Below are 23,351 nucleotides of genomic sequence, written 5' to 3' on the forward strand. Positions count from 1 at the left end.
TGTGTGTGTGTGTGTGTGTGTGTGTGTGTGTGTGTGTGTGTGTGTGTGTGTGTGTGTATATGTATGTGTTATGTTACTTAGCACATTTACTGCATGGAAAAATTGGAATATATCTTAGTAGTCATAATTTTTGGAAGAAACATTATTGTAAATGTTTTTATCCTATCTGAATGAGAAAGCTTAAAATAATTCCAAAGTATATAATCAAATAGAAAGGTTGTTTCATAATTTTGTGAAGTTAAACTTAATTGATTTATTTAGTTTTCAGAAATAAGTCCTCTAAACGTATGAACATATTAAAATAACTATTTGTTCCAGTATTTCATAACAAAAGTCCAGATTCATCTCTCACTCTAATCTTTTTAGTCTTTTCAACACAGATGAAACATCAGATTTTGTAAGACAGCTTCTACATCCAGGCACTCCTGCTAACTCTTAATAAAATATTTTAAATTAGATAACATTTTTTGGTGGTGAGAATAAGGAGGTTATATTAAAATAATCAGCTTTTAGCAAACATGTTTCTGTTTCCATGTATTAATTTCCATTAATTTCCCAAGTAATTCACCACTATTCAGTAGTTAATAATAATAATAATAATAATAATAATAAATGAGAAAGTCAGTATACTTGCCTTGTACCTTTTTCAAGAAGTATAATTTTCCTACATAAGGAGTAGTGTACATAGCACTCACATCAATAATATAGGTTCATAGGGTATTAGGCTAGTGACCTCTAGAGCCCTTACATGCCTAGCTGTGGACCCCAGACCCATTTAAATCTTGCTGAGCTCAGTGGCAGTGGAATATAAAATACAGAAGAATCATTGTTCTCAATGGAACTAGCCAACCAAGATAAATGACAATTTTATTAGACTTGGGAATAATCAGTTTACTGATATTTAGTTAGTTAGTTAGTTAGTTAGTTAGTTAGTTAGTTAGTTAGTTAGTCAGTTAGTTGGTTGGTTAGTTGGTTGGTTAGTTAGTTAGTTGGTTAATGTGTTTGTTTGTTTATGTGTTGTACATTTGCCAGTATTTTTATTAATTATCCTTATTCATGTTTTGTGTTGAGAAATGAGGTCAGAACTGTTTTGAAGGTGTTATTTTCTTCTGTATCTGAAGTATTTATATTAATGGAATATTCAAGAAATGGTATTTTAGATTTTAATAAGTCAATTTATATTTTTTACCCTTAGTAAGTGCATTTGGGAGGATTTAGCAGATAGAAGACATCTGATTTCACAAATTAATTCAAAAATTAACAGTCTGACTCACTGTTGCTGCATTTCATATATCCTTACTTGAAGACTGATTTTTAATCCAAGAAAGTCCCACTAAGCCAGTGATGTCTTTTCATAGTCGATCCAAGGTAGTATGCACATTGACTGGGGGAATTTTCTCCAGGCCATTGGGGAATTTTCCCAACTCTTTCTGATAAGTCACGGTACCTGATCTACCACAAACTCAGCCAGACAGGACCTTGGTTTAATGTCACATCTGAAGGACGGCTCACTCAAGAATGCAGCACCTCCTTGTGCTGCACTATAACCATGGCCTTCTGATTTTCCAGTACCAAAGGTTAGTGTGTAAGCTACTGAGCCACTCACACTACATGATAAAGACTAGATCTGCCTGATGCAAAACCATCATCAGCTTTTTGAATGATTTTTTGTGACATTTACAAGTCTATGTGCCAATATTTTAGTTAATTATTAATTATTCTTATTCAAGTTTATATTAACTGAGAAATCAGTTCAGAACTTTTTTAAATATGCTATTTTCTTGGATTGCTAAAGCATTTCTATAATGTAATTTTCAGGCAATGGTGCTTTAGCTTTTATTAAGTCAATTTCTGTTTTATTGTTAACCTTTTACTTAGTAAATACACATATTGTTAAATTTTGGCTGATATACCATAAGAACTCTCATTTCACAAATTAAGTCCAGCTTTAACAGTTTATCACACTCTTGCTGCATTCTGTATATCATTATTTGATATACCTCCTTCCGAACCTGTATGGAGTCCCTGTGTATTAAAGTAAACACAATTCTCCTAGGGGACTTCAACTATCCTTTCACAGACTGGTAGACTTAGATATCCTCAAATTTGTATGCTAAGAGATTTTTGGACTTCGTCAACACAAACACACTGGACCAGTCATTCCGCACCCCAACCTGGGGTGAAAAAATCCAGGACTCAGTCCTTACAATATGGGGCAGCTCTGTTCCCCACCAATTGTAACATCTTCCTAGTCAAATCAGACCACAAGTCACATTAACAGTAAGGCTAAAGCCGGAAGCATTCCCCCAATACCTCAACATTCAGAAACAATGCAAAGGGTAATTTGCTAAAACTGGATGATAACCTGGTAAATTCAAAAACCCTCCTCCACCTTAATGATCCCACTGCTTATGCAGGATGCTTTACTTTCAAATTCTATACAAATGCTAATAGCTGCATATATCCATATGTCCTCCTCATAAATGAATATAATGCCACATTCAAAAATAAACGCCTCATGGTGGAACTCTATAATAAAGGAAAAAAATCACTGCATGCAAAAACAAATTTAACTCAAGAAGCCAAAAAAAGCTCTTTCCAAACTAAACAAAGAGCTCCCTATTCTTATCAGATCAGCCAAAGCCAAATATGAGGTAAAAATAGCCACAGGTGAAAGATAACCACAAAGCCTTCTTTAACTGTGTTAGAAACCTCATAAATAATGTCCACCACTATGCAGAGCTAATACAAAATGGCAGCTAGTGTACAGAACTAACATTCTGACTTGTTTATGCACTGTTTCCTGTGTGAAGGGTAAAAATTTTGAATCTTTATACCTTCGTCATTTAACCAGACAGTGCTTTGGGACAATTGGGAATTTGGGCTAGGTTACTTAATGGTTTCTTGGACTGCATGCCTAGTAACTAACTAGCTGCCTATGAACTATATCCCATACTTAGACTCATGGGACATAGCCAATCTACTAGCTAATAAATATATTTATTTATTTATTTGACATTTGTTTACCTGGAAAGTCTGACTGGACATGAACTCCATTTTCAGAGGAGCCCCGGGGAGAAAAGCTCCACATTACAAACAAAATAAAAAAAATAATAATAATAACAATATTAATGATAATAATTAATTAATTCACTTAGCATTTTGCAAAATAGTAGATTAGTGCAACAGTAGTAACAATAACAATATTGTTTCAGTGAACCAGTATAGAAGCTATATTTACAGAAAAAAAAATGTATAACGTAGAAGAGTGAAAGAGATTGTAATTGAAGATAGAAAGAAGCAAGATTCAAAGTATAGACAAGGAAGAGAAAGAGAAAGAAGAAACAAGAAGAAAAAGATAAAGAATAAAAATGAAAAGGAGAGTAAAAGGGAAAAATAAGGTAAGTCTAGACAGGAGCAGGTAATGAAGAGGTAAACGTTATGCAAATGGCAGAATGCATTAGGAGAGGAAGAGAAGATAAACAAAAGAGAAGGTGGCAATAGGATGAAATCATCCAGGATTAACACAATGGAAAAGCCATGTGTTGAGAAAGTAGGCTTTAAGGTGTTGTTTAAATTTAATGATGTTAGATGTGTTGATGATTTTCTGAGGTATATTGTTCCATATCTTAGCAATGTGATAAGAGTAGAGTGAGTCACCAAAAGTATTGTTTGGTTTCATAACATTCAGTGAAAATTTGCTGGAAGATCTTAAGTTTTTATTATTGCTCTGTGGTTGTAGTAGTTTTTGGAGAGATGGACATTTGCTGGGTTGGTATAACATGGAATGAGCAGAAGATAGCTGGGTGAAGTATAGGAGATTTAGCAGCCCAATTCAATTGATGAACAGCAGTACAGTGATGAGATCTAAATGCAGAGATAGTTGCAAATTTAGCAATTTTGTTATAGCAAGATTTAAACTTAGCTAAGTCTGTTTTCTTTAGGTGGGTAAAGACAGGTGAAACATATAGCAGAGTAGATAGTAAATTAGTTCTAGCTATAGATTGTCTTCTGGCCTGTGAGGTAAGACATAACTCTGTATAAGGATCCTAGTTTGATATGTGTTTTTTGACTACTGTTGCTAGGTGTATATCACATTTTAAGCCTGTCTGTAGTTACACCCAGCAGTTTTGTATGAGGAACAGGTTCTATAATGATGTTGTTTGAGGAAAAAATTGGTAAGGAGGGTTGAGGCAGATTGGGTTTTCTGCTGGAAAAGATCATTAATTTAGTTTTACTTGGGTTAAGAATAAGTTGATGTTTGGAGATCCAGGTTTCTATAGAAGTAAAGGATTTCTGAGTTACATCTTAGAGTACCAAGAGAGAGGGAGCAGATCAGATTAGGGTAGAGTCATCTACATACTGAATAATAGTGGTAGTTTGAGTAGCTTTATGTAGATTATTTGTGAAGACTGAAAAGAGGATAGACCCTTGTAGCACTTCAAATGATATGGGCAGTAGACAGGAGAATTCAGAGTGTCATTTAATAGACGGCTGATGTTCAGATAAGTAACTCTAGAGCCATGTGAGTGCAGGTTGGCTAATGTTTAGTTGGGAGAGTTCTTGAAGGAGCAGTTGATGGGACACTGTGTCAAAAGCTTTATATATTTTTTTTATATTTTTTATTTATTTTTATATATTTATATAGTTCTAACTTCAGTCCCCTCTCCACTCCAATATTCTCAAATCAAATACCCGCAGCTACCTCCCCCTCAAATCTTCAAAAAAAAAAAAACAGTAGTCAATTCATTATCTAAGGCCAAAACACTACATCTAAGGAGTCAGACAATATGCCAGACTGCCTACTAGTTATCATTAAATATGACTTGGCAGACCTCCTACAGAGGCTATTTACTATTTGCATCATAACAAGCTTTGTATTAGATGAATGGAGACCAGCAACTGTTTTTCACTTGCACAAAGGTCAGACCTGTGTAATTATAGGCCTGTAAGCCTAACCAATATCATCTGTCAGGATATGGAAAGGATTACTATGGAACTAATAAATTGGGATATACATAATCTACAGACTCTTGATCTAACCTAGTTTAGATTTGTTAAGGGCAGGTCCTGGCTACTTAACCTGGTCAGCTTTTTTGAAAAAGTCACTGAGGCAATGTATGAGTGTAAATCAGTGCAAATTACATAACTGGACCTCACAAAGGCATTCAACAATATCCATCCCACATTAGGGTGTCATAAGTAAAGTCTTCTAGCTCAATATTAAGCCCTGCATAACTTGTTGGATAGCAAGCTGGCTCACAAGTATAGCCCAATAAGTAAGGGTGGATGGCTCTTCCTCCACCAAAAGACCTCTCAGTAGCAGACAGCCCCCAGTTTCAGTCTTTGGGCCACTCTACTTTGTTATTTACTTTTCATAGTTCGGACCTAATATTAAGGGGTTTTGGCTGGCCAGATGATTGCAACATGTTACTTTAGTAAACTCACCAGAGGACACCAAGATTACACAATAAGTCATGGCCCAAACAAATAGCTGAAAACCATGGACTAAAAACTCAGTGCCAAGAAATACATAATCATATCTTTTAGCCAGCATGACTGCCCTTGTAACTATCATATTGATAACGCCTCTCTGAAAACTGAGCCTGTAGTTAGAGATCTGGGAACATATGTCAACACTGCGCTGTGCTTCAATCACTACATGTATATCCACTATTGTACGAAAGTCCTTTTTAATTGTACAGCTTTATATTTAAAGATATGGTATCCAGATCCAAGGATGTAGTACTCACTAAGCTGATCATTGAGTACAGTGCCCCTTTTGCTATGTACATAGGTTCATAGGTGAGTACTAGGCTAATGACGCTGGAGCCAACACAAGCCTAGCCCAAGAATATTCCCAGTCATCCTGTTGCAGGACATTAGTTCCTTGTGCCTCTATCGAGCAAGGCTGTTGAAGTGATCCCCAGGGTGAATTTCCTGTTACCCATCCACTCATCAAGATTTTTCTTGAAGAGGGCTAGTGAAGTGCTCTGCTTGACATGAATGGGGAGTTTATTCTACAGTATGGGAAGTCTCTGGGTTAGGAACCTGTCCCTCCAGCAGGTTTAGCATGTCTAGCAACACTGGGCCAGACATGGCTTTGTAGGTCTAGCAGAAATCTCCTCTAAGCAGAGGATATGAGATGGAGTATAGCTGAAGTTTTTTAAGTCTGTCTGTATGGAGCGTGTGTTTGAGTCCTAGGATCCTCTTTGTGAGGAATTTTTGTGGCCTCTCTAGTTGTTGTAGGTGTCTAGTGAAGTACATGTCAAATGGGGCATTGTACTCTATAATGGATCTAATGAGGGATGAGTAGAGGGGGATTATGACTTCTTTCTTCCTGGATGAGAAGCCTTTTGTAATGAAGTGTGCCACATAGAAGGACTTCCTGACTACTGTGACAACATGGTTGTCGAAGGAGAGGTTGCTATCTACCTGTGTCCCCAGATCTCTTATCACACTTTGGGAGTTGAGAGGGCTACCGTCGATGTGGTAGTTCGTGGGCACCGTGTTTTTCCCAAAGGAGATGACAATGCACTTTTTAGCATTGAGCTTAAGACCATGGTTCTGGCACCAGTCGGTGTCTGTGAGGCCTTACTGTAGGATGTCTACATCAGCTTGAGAATCAATAATAGCTCCCAGTTTGCAATCATCCATGAATTTGGTTAACCAGAGTCCCTTGGTGTTGGCCTGAACTTCAGAGAAGTAGATACCAAACAGGAGAGGACCCAGGACAGATCCCTGTGGGACTCCTCTTGTAACTGCTCGGAAGTCAGACTTGGAATCTGCTACTTTCACCGTGTGGGTTCTGTGGGAGAGCCAGTTGGCAACCCATCTTATGACATAGGGGTTAATGCCTAGGTTAGTGAGTCTGTCAATGATCCCTGAGTTGGGGATGATGTTGAAGGCCTTGGCTAGATTGAGGTAGGCTGTATGGACTGCCTTGCCTTCATTGACACTCTGGTGAAAGATTCAAAGAAGTCTGTCAGATTGAGCAGACATGATCTTCCCTTCACAAACCCAAACTGCGAGGGGGTCCAGGGTTTGAAGGTTCCCTATATCCCTGTTCATGAGGTCCATAATGATGCATTCCATGGCCTTTCAGATCAGGCTCGTTAGGCTGATGGGGCAGTAGTTTCCAGGGTCAGAAGTTGCTCCTCCTTTGTGGAGTGGAATGACTGTGGTGGTGCACCATTCAGTGGGAACAAAGCCTGAAGTGAGGCTGTAGTTGAACAAGGCATGATATTAGGGATTTGGCATTCCTTGGGTATTGGGATGGGCCCTTTAGAAGGTGAAAGGGGGTGAAGTTTGCACTGAACCTGTCGGCCAACATATTAGCAATATCTGTTGGTTCAGTATAAGTGGTGCCATTGTGCAATAGCTCAGAGCACCTCTGTGCATTGTTATGCAGATTCTTGACGTAGCTAAAGAATGCCTCAGAGTTGTCTTTAGCATCTGTTGCAATTTTGTTTTCATAACTAGCTTTGGAGGATTTGATGAGAGATGTCATTTTTTTGCTAAGACTTACAAGGGAATTTTTCTAGTCTTGGGACTTTACCCTTTTCTGCAACACTTTTTTCCTTCTGTTGTAGAGTTTATTAATGGCAGGGGACCACCAGATTGGGTTCCTTTTTTTGGAGGATAGGATCTTGGTTCTGTTTGGTATGGCCTGATCCATGCACTTGTGTAAATGCTCATACAGCGCCTTGGTTTATGATTCAGCAGCCATACACCATTCCCCATTTGCATGGATGATGTGAAGTTTGACACAAACTGGCTTTGGAGAAGTTCTTCACTGTGGTTTCCTTTATGGGGGGGGTGAGGGTGGGATTTGGATATCTCCTGTGATTAACTTGTGGTCAGCTCTCATCAGGGAGGAGTTGATTACTGGTGTAGAGCAGCAATCCCCCATGTTTGTAATGACCAAGTCGAGAATGTTCCTACCTCTGGTGGGGGTGAGAATGAGTTGGTCCAGGGTGCTGGAATTAATGAATTCCAGAAATCATTGGGCATAAGAGTTGGAACATGAGTAATTTTCCCAGCTAATGTAGGGGTAGTTAAAGTCTCCCAGTATAAGGGTATTAGATTGACCCTTAATGCTTTACAGAGAGTGTTCAGGAATGCAGAGTGAGAGTCTTGGGACATTGTGGGGGATCTATACCAGGCTACAACCTGGACTGCAGTTTTATCCAGTGTTAGTTGTACCTCTTGTATCTCTGATGAATTATGTTGGGCAACCAGTCTGGAGGTGTGCGTATCCTTTATGAAGATGGATACACCATCACCTTTGGGGCTGCGGTCTACGCCTTCTTTAGGGCTTCGGTCCAGACTTAGGTGGCCGAAAGGTGTGATATGCAGTGTAGCTTGGTAGTGCTGGAGTGCTTTCTGGAGCCTTGAACCAGGTTTCTGTTACTGCACAGAGATCAATGGTCTCCAGTTTAAGAAGTGGCTCGAGCAAGTGCATTTTGAGATTTAGGCTTCTAACGTTGAGTAGTATAACCCTCAGGCTGCATTTGCTTGCAGTTGTTATGGTACTAAATTTGTCTTCAGGGTATTGCCTAAAAAGGCACTATAGAGGTGGCAAGAGCCTTAGCCAGTATCTGGAATCCCAGAAGTGATAAATGCAAGCCATCCCTGGCATTGCATCGAGGTCTGTCTATGATGTCATCCCAGACAGACAGATGCTGGACCCCTTTGAATGACACCAATAACTTAGCCAATTGTTGAAGTCAATAATTTTTTGTTTGTACTGTGGTATCATTCTAGCCGATGGTAGGATGCTACTCAGGACTCGGGTCATACCTGCTTGGGCTACAAGATCCAAGAGCTCCTCCATGTCTCTTTTCATGTACTCCAGGGAGGAACATCTTAGGTCATTCACACCAACATGGACGAGTCGTATTTGTACTTGTTGTGGAGAGACCCAAGTACATGCATTAGGTGGCGAATCCTGGCACCCGACAGGCAGCTAACTATAACCTTCTCCTTATTCAACCTAGTGAGTGGGACGTTAGTGTGCCTTACTATTGAGTCACCTATAACTAGTGTATTGGGTAAGGTGTTTTGCCGTAGGAGCTTAGCCTGAGTGGCACACTGTTTATGTGAGCTATGTGTACTGGAGGCTGTGTTTGGATGAGATGGTTAATTGTGTTTCTGCCTCGGAGGTCTTTGTTGTGTGGGCAGATTTTTGTTGAGCGCCTCTGCAAAAGTGGGTGTGTGTTTTGTGTTACTATGTGAGAGGTGTGGTGGTGTATGATTCTGGGGGCTGTGCATTCTATGAGGTGTGGTGTTAGTGTCTACCTTGTCCTCTTGACTAGCTAGCCCAGTCTGGGTTTGAGAGAGCGTAGCCTCTAGTCTGGCTATGTATTGGCATCTCTCACAAGTGGATGTGTTTGGAGGTAGGAGAAGAGGGTTGTCTGTGTACATGAGGCAATTGCTACATTGCCTTAGGATGCCCAGGTTCACCAGGTTAATAGGAGAAAGTGTAGGGAACTGACCTTTAGACATGCCTGGATAGGTGCTTAGTTATTTAAGTACTGGAACTGTTTTGCTTCCTTTTAAGTACTGAAGCTGTTTTTGCTTCCTTTATGGATGACTTTTAGTGCTACTAGCAGTTGGTATGCTTACAATAACAGCTGGAAGGGGTTATGAGCAAGTGCTGGGTTTAGAGGTCTGATTTGAGTGCTCAGAGTTGAAAACTAGCAAGATCTAAGGAAAAATTTGAAGAGCAGACATTAAGGCCGGTAATAGTTTACCCTAGCTTAGCGGCACTGAGTGATGCGCAAACCAGAGAAAACACGGGTTTTTAAATCAGAAAGTTGAAAGAGATAGAAGCAGCCCAAAACAGCCAATAAAATACAATTCCTGAACTGGAAACCACTCCTCTAGTGATAGATAGGCTGCTCTGAGCTTTCCACTCTCACTACTAAACAGAAAGACTTCCTTCTGTCTCAGCAAGGTCTGGACAACTCAGAACACACAATACAGCCCTGAAATCAGCAAATCTGAGATACAGACTATTCTAGTTTAAGAAAAAGGTGGGAAATAAGCAAGTAGATAGGAATTTTTTTGTTAAAGAAGCAGAAAAACAGTAAATACAGTAGTAAAATGCACTTGTAAGGCTCTAAAAGGCTAGTGGACTTGAGTGTGTAGCCTGTAACAGTAAAAGCAGTTGAAAAAACAATTCAATAAAGTACAGCAGGCAAAAACAGTAAAAAAAGTTAAATTAAATACCAGAGCTTGTAAAATGTCTGTAATAAAGTGCGGCAAGCAAAATTAGCTAAAGAAAGCAAAAAATAGGTACTTATAATCAAGCAAAGTCTCTCTCTCTCTTCTTTCTGCTGCTGTAGAACTCTTCAGGATGCCCAAACAGGATCCGCGGATGTAAAACAAGCGCAAACCCGTGCAAACATGGGGTTTTAAGTCAGAAAGTTGAAAGGGATAGAAGCAGCCCAAAAAGCCAATAAAATACAATTCCTGAGCTGGAAACCACTCCTCTAGTGATATATAGGCTGCTCAGAGCTTACCACTCTCACTACTAAGCAGAAAGACTTCCTTCTGTCTCAGCAAGGTCTGGACAACTCAGAACACACAATACAGTCCTGAAATCAGCAAATCTGAGATACAGACTATTCTAGTTTAAGAAAAAGGTGGGAAACGAGCAAGGAAGATAGGATTTATTTTGTTAAAGAAGCAGAAAAACAGTAAATACAGTAGTAAAATATACTTGTAAGGCTCTAAAAGCCTAGTGCACTTAAGTGTGTAGCCTGTAACAGTAAAAGCAGTTGAAAAAACAAATCAATAAAGTACAGCAGGCAAAAAAAAAACAGTTAAATTAAATACCAGAGCTTGTAAAGTGCCTGTAATAAAGTGTGGCAAGCAAAATTAGCTAAAGAAAGCAAAAAATAGGTACTTATAATCAAGCAAAGTCTCTCTCTCTCTTCTTTCTGCTGCTGTAGAACTCTGCAGGATGCCCAAACAGGATCCGCAGATGTAAAACAAGCGCAAACCCATGCAAACATGGGGTTTTAAGTCAGAAAGTTGAAAGGGATAGAAGCAGCCCAAAACGGCCAATAAAATACAATTCTTGAGCTGGAAAACACTCCTCTAGCAATAGATAGGCTGCTCAGAGCTTACCACGCCCACTGATAAGCAGAAAGTCTTCCTTCTATCTCAGCAAGGTCTGGACAACTGAGAATATCCAAACACTTGTCACAACCAGAGCAACCACAACACTTTCTCACTAAAAAAAAATGAAAAATAAATCAAGGGACAAATTCATAAAAATTATGCAAACCACTCCAAAACCTTGCATCTCTTCTCATTATCAAGGAGGTCATTGACAGGTGACTTCTGCTTTGTTTATCGAGCCTGAGCAGTCCCTTTTCTGTCAAATGTATTACACATTCGCTCATACAATAATGTCATAAACACCCAATTAAGGGACATAAATCATTTATGGAAAATTAATAGAAAGCTCTTGAGGGATAGGTATGTATCACAGAGAATATTACTGCTATGAAGCTGTCTTCCATTTCACATAAAGCAGAGTACTTCCCTTATGCTGTTCAAATGTAATCTGAATGAAAAGATGGGAAATTCACCCAAGGTTTAGCACCACTGGCCCTCGTGGATAGGGAAAACATGTAATTACCGCAACATATACTTGTTTGGCCCACCTTTTATACTGCAAAATATAAAGGCTAATAATTACCATGAGAATGCAAGGCTAAGCTTCTTAAGTTCCTCACATATCAATAGCCTAGTATGTACCTATGTGCCTGTAAGAAATTAAGAGATTGATTTTTAATTTAAAATGTATTTTTGTAAAAAAATGGTTTTATGTGAAATATAGTCAATAAGTATTATTTCTCGATTCATCATTTAGATAATACATTAATAAGATAAGGCCACCAATGGACTCCTCAAGCTGGTTTACCAAATAAATAACATAAAAAAGTTGCATGATCAGCCCATCAATAAATTACTTTTATTAAAATAAATTCAGGCATATTTTATATATATAGTCCATCATCAAACTTTAATCATATTAATAGTAATATATTATTAATATTACACTATTTTGTGTATAATATTAACCTATCACTTCCCACAAACAGAATAACTAACATCTTAGCTGAGTACTTCTCCTTACTGCTAACAATGCTACACTATCTGTAGTGCTGAGTTCTGGAAACCTTGGGCTTATAGTCTACATTGCCACTTTAACCCCATACCAATTACCTATAGTGCTAAATTGTATAAAAGTGAAAGAAAAGAAGCATTCATTTTGAATACTGTGAATATTTACAGAAATAAGGTACGTATTGGTAGGGAGAATAAATACAGAAGAGGAAGTTTAGAGGTATTTTTCAGGCATTGAGGTGTACAAAATAAAGTGGCTATAATTGGTTGTATGGAAGGCAGGGGAGGAAGTGACTGACATGTTTGGTCACAGCTTAAATAGTCACAGATCTGACTTGTCAACCTAGAGTGCAATTACATGAAACAAGTTAAAATATATTACTGTGACCACTGTTTTTTATTTGATCACAATCAGAGATATAAGATGCATACATTCAGTAAACAGGTTATAATTGTTGGGTATAGTGGAGGTCTGTGAATAACATTTGTTGACTGTACAGTCACTTGAGTGCAGTTAAACAGGCACTGATTTGATTTGGTAGTGTGTGTGTGTGGGGGTTATGTGTACTGGGGGGGTAGATGTGTGAGAATAAACTATCAATAAAAATGGACCTCTTTACCACCTCTTCACAATGAACATGCCCCATCAGATTGGGCATACAGATTCATAGATAAGTACTAGGCCACCTGTTCTTGTTGGGCATTTTAAGCCTAGCCAATTTCCTTTTCAAATGTGAGAATCAAACCCTGTAGCTTTTGTTTGTGTGGTAAACACCCTAACCATTATGTCACCTGCACAAAAATATCCATTAAAATTCCCTGGCTGGGAATTGAACCCCAGCTGGGGTGGTGAGAGTATCAAATCCAAATCACTAGACCACCAGAGATTCCCCTATACTTCACTGTGACAGATGATGGGTACAAAGGGCTGAAACTAATGTCTCTGATATTTTACAAACACAGTGAAGACACAAGTGTTTTGGCTTTCTAAGTGTTACTTTATTATTATGAATTTACAATATCCTTACTGCAAATGCCTTTAGATTAATTTCACAACAAATATGCATGCTTTTCTTTTTTCTTACACAGACATATGTACACTTCATAAAATCATAACTATGCTGGTTCAGTCTGTCAGTGGTTGGAAAGTAAAGGCTGCTTATGGAGTAACCAGTAGTTCATAATCTTGCTAAAAGAATATTGTGGTACTTCATTTTAAAACTTTTTCATAGGATAAGAAACACTGCCTAGACATATTTATTTATTTGTTTATTTAACATTTATTTACCAGGATAGCCCAACTGGACAACAGGTGTCCGTTTTCAGTGGAGTCCTGGGGAGAAAAGCTCCACAGAGAAAATTAGATAACCAAAGTTTAACAAAAGTACAAAGTAAAATGCAATTGAATACAATACAAAATCAAATGTATGATAGTCTAGGATGGGGTGAGTTCAGGTAGGGTCATTGCAGTTATATCTATGTTTTTTGTAAAGGTGCAATTTAAGGAGTTTTTTGAATGCGGTAGTGTGGTTTAATAGCCTGAGGTCTGGTGGTAGGGTGTTTCATGTTTTTACATCTTCATTAAGAAATAGAGAATTCCCTGAGCTGTTTTACATGTAATGACTTCAATTTGGGCTTTGTTACTGGATCGTAGTTCCCTGTTGGTGCTATAGAAGTTTAGGAGGCCTACTAGGGCAGGGATTTTTATCTGAGTGGTATAGGATTTGATGGGCTAAGTTGAGCTGGTGGTAGTGAAGTAAGTTTGGAAATTCTAGCCAGTGCAGCTTTTGTAGAGATTAGCAGTGGTGACAGCATGATTTAGAATTGGCTGCAAACCTAGCTATTTTGTTGTAACATGTTTAAAGTTTGTTCAGGTCGGTTTTATTTAGATTTGTTAACACTGAGGTTGCATAGAGTAGTGTTGATAAGAGATGAGTTCTTGGTTATGGCAGCTCTGGATTCAGAGGTTAAGAATTTTTTGCTATGATAGAGGCATCCTAGCTTTTTGTGGACTTTGGAGATGGTTAGGGATATGTGTTTACTGTATTTAAGGTGCTGGTCCATTTTAAGACCTAGTAGTTTGGCCTCAGAAACTGATGTTATGAGGGTTTTATTGACATATTTACTGTTTAGTTTAGTTGCTGATAGATCCTGTATGTGAAAGTAAAGATAACTAGTTCTGTGCAATCTGTTGGTCTAAAGTAATGCTGTGTTATATTTATAAGGTTGGGATGATGATGAGACAGGTCAATAGCTGTCAAATAATATACTTTAAAGTATTTTATAGAGAGGAGAAAGGATAGCTATGCGTTCACACTGAATCAGCTCTGTGGGTGGACCTCTTTGTGTTGGCATATATTTTTTTTCAGATTTCCAAGTATCACAAATTGTGTTTTCTTTTATAGATGTGTTTTAATGGATACTAGGAATGCTATAGTATTAGACTGATTTTATATAATAAGGAGAAGCATGAATGAATGAAAGTAAGATTTTTTTTTTCATTTTTACGTTTTCTGATTGATCTGGTTTGCATCTAAAAGAAATTGAAGATGCCATACCAAGAAACAAGAATCTGCTTCCTCTCGGATTTTGCAGCTATCTCTCCTTTCACATTATTAAAATATCCCTGCCAGTCATGAAGTATCTCAAGGTTTTGTATGTGTGTGTGTGTGTGTGTGTGTGTGTGTGTGTGTGTGTGTGTGTGTGTGTGTGTGTGTGTATATATATATATATATATATATATATATATATATATATATATATATATATATATACTTGTGCATGCAGAGTGTGTGTGCATTAAAACTACAAAAGTAATGCATTTATAGCATAATAATCTGATTATGTGCATAAATATAAATATAATAATCTGAATTGTTTTATACCTATTTGCAACTAGCAAGTGACTTTTTATGTAAATGTGATGAACTGTAAAACATTTTATCAAGCAGTCCTCTCTATAAGTGCTCTGTATTATTTTTACAAAAATTGGTTTCTATTACAGATTACTCTGTACCACTGGTTTTCGTCATATTACACATGTTCCCAGGAGGTTTTCTTCCCAGGTCTTTCCAATGTGGTTCTGCCAATTAGGAACAGTCCTGTTAATATAATGTAATAAATAATGGCATTGGTGTGTTTGTAATATACAGGCTAGGTCTGTAGTCAGGAGAAAGCCTTAGTTTGGTATGCCTGTAATATGTGGCCAGGAATACACTAGAATCTCCTGGGAAAAGTGAATGGGGCATGAGCGTACAGCATACCTGCCAATTTCTGAGCTCAAGAAATCTGGACAAAGCCTAACATAATGCTGGAGGAAGGTCTAAAAAATAGGGACAGATTTTAAATATTGCTCTTACAAACTTAGAAAGTTGCTAGAATAAGAGAAGTTGTGTTAAAAAATGCATTTTTTGAAGGCTCTGAAGACTGAAATTCAAATGTATGTCATTATTTAGTGACTTAACTCCTCAATGATTTGCCAGAAAACCACACATTTTATGGGGAACAGACCAAAATATGAGGTAAAAATATGGTCAGTTGAGAAGTATGGCTACTAGCCATAATTGTAAAACTATTACCGGTCAGCTCTGTGGGTGGACCTCTTTGTGTTGGCATATATTTTTTTTCAGATTTCCAAGTATCACAAATTGTGTTTTCTTTTTGAAAAAATATTATATGTCTCTTACTTGCTTCTTGCTTGGTGTGATGGATCTGCAGTGTTCTTAAGACACGCAGTCTTGCTGGCTGGATTCTTGCTAAAATTCAAAGTCTGATTATATTTGCATTCACAGTCTGTTGCATACAGAAACTTGCAGAATATACACTGATGAGAGAATATACTTTGCAGCACTTGTCTTTAAGAGCAGTAACCAATAACTTTTATAATAAATAAAACTGGACAAACGTTGCAGCTTAAAAGTACTGTTCCAACTTTACTTCTCATATAGTACAGATGATGTGAGAGATATAACATTTACCTCAGAACACCAAATGTGTTCCTACCATATCCCCAAACAACTGGATTTATACAGCTCTTTATATACTCTTTTTAGTCATGCATAAACATATTTTTGAGGAAACACATTGTTCTGTATTCTTATTTTGGAGAATTGCTTCTCCTGTAGAAACAATACTAAACTTCCTTGTTTAACAATGTCTTGTAAGAGACCAGCTTTTCTGACAGTGTGAATATCCTGTAACAGTGTCCTGATGTCCATGTAGAAAAACATATTTTTGAGGAAACACATTGTCCTGTATTCTATTTGAATCTTTGTATAAAACACATGCTCTTATGTCAATGCTGATAAGCATATCCTGTTTTATGAAGAAAAACATATTTTGAGAAAACACATTGTCCTGTATTCTATTTGAATCTGTGTATAGAAACATGTGTTCTTATGTCAATGCTGATAAGCATATCCTGTTTTTTATGAAGAAAAACATATTTTTGAGAAAACACATTGTCAGAGATCAGCTTTTCTGACAGTGTGAACATCCTATATTTTATTTGGATCTTTGTAAAACATCTGTTCTTGTGCCATCCTGTTTTTCCATGCAGAATAACATGTCATTGTTCTTTAAAAGCAGATTTTGCATTTTTGTTATTGCATATATCATGCCTTGAGTCTGTAAGGGAATAATGTCCATTCAGCAGATTCCTTTTCCAAGCCATGGTCATTTAGTATGACTGCTGATCACATTTTACTTAAACTTTGTTTCTGCATTTAAGCAAGCCTTTTCTTTCAGCATATTTACAACATAATTAATTTCAGATTTATATTCATAAAATCTAACAATTCCCTCTGTTTTTAAACATACTCAAAACATTTTATATAGAAAACACAAGAAACAAACCTTTAGTTTGATACAACAAATCAAAATGCAATTTTACATAGTTAATACAATGATATTAAAGTATTACTACCAAAACTGAATGTATTTAACAACTTTTTCTTTTGCAGACCATTCTGTGAAAATATTTTATCAGTTATGAGCTGTGTCTGCTTTAACTTGATCAATTTATTCTTTTGCAATCACAGAATTTAATTTATGACTTAGAACGGTTTCATTAACTCTTTGCAACTGTTGAACCAACTATAAGAGACAGTAACCATGTGCTACTGCAAGCATTTATACACTGCTGAAAACACATAATTTCAATGTCATTTTAACCATAACATTGTGGTCATGTCTTTGAACTGCTCAATAACATCTTGGTAAAACACTGAACTGGGCTTAGATAATAAATATTTGAAAGCAATTATTTTACTGGGGTAAACCAGTGATATTACAACTTGACAAATTACTTTTGAACTTATTACGATGTATCCTGTACAGTATGTATTTACACAGACTGTTTGCTATTCATGCATTTCAATCTAGTAGGTACCCTGGACCCATTTTTTATTAAATATGGTTTTCACACATATTTATTACTAGACATTAATCTCATTTGTACTGAATTCTTCTGCATTTGTACATACAATGACTATAAAGTACATTTAGTCTAATCTTACAAATTTAATAACATTAATATTAAGCAAAATCTTGGAAAATGTTTGTCTCTTTAGAAATATCTAGTGGAATTGACACCAAATTCATATGTCCTGTTATTTTAAACTACATACTCAACAATTATTAAAAATATTCATGCTTTTTATACCAACATTGTTTTGCCAAAAACATATTAAAAATAGTGACCATTCTTGCTATTAGAAACATTTATGCATTTTGCATATCTTTATTCTCTCTTTATAGCTGTAATCATTTTTAAGCCATTTCTTGTTTTTTAAACTATCTCTTGTATAGCTTTACAGTTTAACAGGTTGTAAATACAATTTAATACTAAACAATACAATAATAACCATTATGATAGCTATTAACATATCTTATCCTGTCAGGTTTAATCCAGTTTACCAGTATTTCTAATACACTAATACCTGTTTTTTCCCCTCCCTAAAAGAGTATTGTCAAGAAGGAATGAGATATTTTTTCCTCTAGCTTGTTTATTTTTTTCTGTAGCTTTATTTTAGACCCTTGTGCAGTACTGCTTATACAGTCAGTGTAAAACTGAGAAAGTGCCCCTCCCTCTTATACAGTCAGTGTAAAACTGAGAAAGTACCCCTCCCCCTGTAGTACTTCAGCACTGTTTACCTGCCCTATGCTGTGAAAATAGAATGTATGTCAGCCTAACACTATGGTTATACATTTATTTTATTAAATTATGAACTTTTGTCTGATTTGATAATTTTTTTATAAAGCTTTTGCTGTTTACTACCACTAGTAGGCATTTACATTCTCCTGCACAATTGATTTGAACTGTATATATACTATAGCCCATTTGCTGGCTGTACTTGATACAACTGAGTTTTTTTTTTTGTCCTTTTAACATTTACTTGCAAACAGATTATAAGTGACATCTATGCACAATTGTGGCATTTTATTACAATTACCAAATAGTGTTGCTTGTAAACATTTTAACAATTATGTTTTAATAACAATGATGCTTTAGAAAAACTCAAGCTATTTATCTGGCAAAAAGTCTTGTTGTTTATCTTATCTTTCCAGCATTTCCTGTAACTATTCATCCAGTCTAGGAAGGTCTGAGCTCACATTTCATACTCTGTAAACTATAGTTAATTCTTTTAGCATTTTTCCTTTAATGTGATTTTGATTTGCATAACTATGGATTTATACAACATAAATAGACATCATTTTACAATTACCTTACATGGATTTCAGTATTTTTTATTTATTTATTTATTTAACTATTGAACTGTCCTGCCATTAATTTTACAAAAACTGTTTGACTAATGCCATTTGTGATTTTATTTTTAAAATTCAGAACTTTAACTGTTTGGTGTTACTATATAATTATAAACAAATTGTAAAAAACAAAATATATATTAGTTTAACCAACACATTTATATTTATATTATTTATATTTGCTGTTGTCTGCCTGTTATTCTTGTGTATTGTAACAGATGTACTCTAGATGAAAAGAACACACTGCATGTTTGTCTTGTATCTGTATATCTTTATACAAGCATGTCAGTCTTGTGACTTTAAATCTTTACTCCTATTAACTATTTTCATTTAATTTTTATACACTATAACTGTTTTGTTTACCTTTTGACTATGCTAATGAATGGCATTCATATGCTTTACTTTACTGTAGTACTGATAGATGTCTTGCTTTAACTGAATGAAAGTAAAACTTTTAAAAATGATTTGTCTCTATTATCCTACATCAGATGGTACCATCCTACCATGTATGTTTAACCATTTTCAAAACATAAACATATTAGAAAATATATTTCTTTTGCACAGATTAACTGTGTATGCAGGAAATTCCCTGTCTCTGTCAGTTCAGCTAATTTATTTCCTTTATTCTGCAACTGCTTTTGAAGAATTTCCTGGAATGTTGTATGGTCTTTCTGACATTCTTTAGTAAGCTGTTCTGCTGAATTTGAAACTCCTATGCACTTTTGAAAAGATGTGTGTATAACTTGTCTAAGCTTCCTGAACTCATTGTGTCTGTCTTTTAGAAGTTTATTACATTCCTGTGTAACAAAATGTACTAGGGGTTCTATCAGTAACTGATTTGACTCACATGTGGTGACAGGACATAACTGTTCAACATCAGAATGTAATGGAAACACTTTACCCTTAGTTAATTCTTCAGATCTGTCTTTACAGTCTATTTTTATATTTGCAATATGATGCAATATTATTTTATGGCATAATACACAAAATGCAGTTTTTGTTGAAGCACACAATAAACATTTGTCATATTTCACATGATTTTCTTTGAGATACCAGTCAAATATTGTAGTACATTTGCATAATGCCTTACTATCAACCTGCCCTAATAAGGGTTTACATTTACTAATGTGCTGTGTATACCAACATAGCAATTTACTAAAGTTTGGTTTACTCCTGCATGAATTATAAATAATATCCATACTATCTAGTAATATACAACCTGTCTAGGAATACAGAAACTATATATGAATATACAAACTGTCTTAAGAATATAAAACTCTCTTAAGAATATACAAACTGTTTTAACACCATCCACACTAAATATGTGACACAGAAAAAAGTCTTACCAGTTAGCAAGAAAACAGGTGATCAGGCTGCTATTGCAGATGGCTGGAAATTTTCAAAGTCACTTGAGAAGCTGGGAAAGCACAACAGGCAGTGGACTGATGGGCTAGTGGATATCCCCCTTTTCTTGAAGAATTTATGGCACTGCGAATGTCTTGAACTAGTCTCACTCCGGATTGTAGACGTCTAAAAAACTTTACTACTGCAAGCTGCATAAACTGGAATACTTCTGTTCAGAATTGACACATACGTACAAATGTTAGTTACTGCAATTTGACTGAAGTGACCCTCTGCAGGGCTTACCATCACTCCTCCTGTGGTTGAATGCAGATTGTAGGTTCAAATGCAGACTAGCTTGCCATTGAAAAATGATATGGTGCTAGTCACTCAGCTGCCTCGCCATTGAAAAAATATTATATGGTCTTACTTGCTTCTTGCTTGGTGTGATGGATCTGCAGTGTTCTTAAGACACGCAGTCTTGCTGGCTGGATTCTTGCTAAAATTCAAAGTCTGATTATATTTGCATTCACAGTCTGTTGCATACAGAAACTTGCAGAATATACACTGATGAGAGAATATACTTTGCAGCACTTGTCTTTAAGAGCAGTAACCAATAACTTTTATAATAAATAAAACTGGACAAACGTTGCAGCTTAAAAGTACTGTTCCAACTTTACTTCTCATATAGTACAGATGATGTGAGAGATATAACATTTACCTCAGAACACCAAATGTGTTCCTACCATATCCCCAAACAACTGGATTTATACAGCTCTTTATATACTCTTTTTTAGTCATGCATAAACATATTTTTGAGGAAACACATTGTTCTGTATTCTTATTTTGGAGAATTGCTTCTCCTGTAGAAACAATACTAAACTTCCTTGTTTAACAATGTCTTGTAAGAGACCAGCTTTTCTGACAGTGTGAATATCCTGTAACAGTGTCCTGATGTCCATGTAGAAAAACATATTTTTGAGGAAACACATTGTCCTGTATTCTATTTGAATCTTTGTATAAAACACATGCTCTTATGTCAATGCTGATAAGCATATCCTGTTTTTTATGAAGAAAAACATATTTTTGAGAAAACACATTGTCCTGTATTCTATTTGAATCTGTGTATAGAAACATGTGTTCTTATGTCAATGCTGATAAGCATATCCTGTTTTTTATGAAGAAAAACATATTTTTGAGAAAACACATTGTCAGAGATCAGCTTTTCTGACAGTGTGAACATCCTGTATTTTATTTGGATCTTTGTAAAACATCTGTTCTTGTGCCATCCTGTTTTTCCATGCAGAATAACATGTCATTGTTCTTTAAAAGCAGATTTTGCATTTTTGTTATTGCATATATCATGCCTTGAGTCTGTAAGGGAATAATGTCCATTCAGCAGATTCCTTTTCCAAGCCATGGTCATTTAGTATGACTGCTGATCACATTTTACTTAAACTTTGTTTCTGCATTTAAGCAAGCCTTTTCTTTCAGCATATTTACAACATAATTAATTTCAGATTTATATTCATAAAATCTAACACTTTTATAGATGTGTTTTAATGGATACTAGGAATGCTATAGTATTAGACTGATTTTATATAATAAGGAGAAGCATGAATGAAAGAAAGTAAGATTTTTTTTTCATTTTTACGTTTTCTGATTGATGTGGTTTGCATCTAAAAGAAATTGAAGATGCCATACCAAGAAACAAGAATCTGCTTCCTCTCGGATTTTGCAGCTATCTCTCCTTTCACATTATTAAAATATCCCTGCCAGTCATGAAGTATCTCAAGGTTTTGTATGTGTGTGTGTGTGTGTGTGTGTGTGTGTGTGTGTGTGTGTGTGTATGTATATATATATATATATATATATATATATATATATATATATATATATATATATATACACTTGCGCATGCAGAGTGTGTGTGCATTAAAACTACAAAAGTAATGCATTTATAGCATAATAATCTGATTATGTGCATAAATATAAATATAATAATCTGAATTGTTTTATACCTATTTGCAACTAGCAAGTGACTTTTTATGTAAATGTGATGAACTGTAAAACATTTTATCAAGCAGTCTTCTCTATAAGTGCTCTGTATTATTTTTACAAAAATTGGTTTCTATTACAGATTACTCTGTACCAGTGGTTTTCGTCATAGTACACATGTTCCCAGGAGGTTTTCTTCCCAGGTCTTTCCAATGGGGTTCTGCCAATTAGGAACAGTCCTGTTAATATAATGTAATAAATAATGGCATTGGTGTGTTTGTAATATACAGGCTAAGTCTGTAGTCAGGAGAAAGCCTTAGTTTGATATGCCTGTAATATGTGGCCAGGAATACACTAGAATCTCCTGGGAAAAGTGAATGGGGCATGAGCGTACAGCATACCTGCCAATTTCTGAGCTCAAGAAATCTGGACAAAGCCTAACATAATGCTGGAGGAAGGTCTAAAAATAGGGACAGATTTTAAATATTGCTCTTACAAACTTAGAAAGTTGCTAGAATAAGAGAAGTTGTGTTAAAAAATGCATTTTTTGAAGGCTCTGAAGACTGAAATTCAAATGTATGTCATTATTTAGTGACTTAACTCCTCAATGATTTGCCAGAAAACCACACATTTTATGGGGAACAGACCAAAATATAAGGTAAAAATATGGTCAGTTGAGAAGTATGGCTACTAGCCATAATTGTAAAACTATTACCGAAATGACCAGAGATTTAATGTTACTTGTGATTGGTACCCGCCAGACAATAGTAGAATTCAGTAAATCTGTTCTTGATTAGGCATGCATTGAGTTCTCTGACAAAGATGTGTGTGTGTGCATGTGTGTGCGTGCGTGCGTGCGTGCATGCGTGTGTGTGTGTGTGTATGTGTGTGTGTGTGTGTGTGTGTGTGTGTGTGTGTTGGGGGGGCTGAAAAAAATTGTAGAAGTCACAGAATGTGGCAATATTATGTCATCATTTCAGGTCATACTTACTTCACTAACCACCTCCTCCCACATGTTATGAACCTATGAATATAATGATTCCCAACTGCCAAAGAATGTCAGAATATAACAGAGGCTGCCTTGTGAATCTTCTGGAAAGTGA

Source organism: Protopterus annectens, chromosome 12.part0 (assembly GCF_019279795.1).
Source record: "Protopterus annectens isolate FY-2018-M chromosome 12.part0, PAN1.0, whole genome shotgun sequence".
Lineage (NCBI taxonomy): Eukaryota > Metazoa > Chordata > Ceratodontiformes > Protopteridae > Protopterus > Protopterus annectens.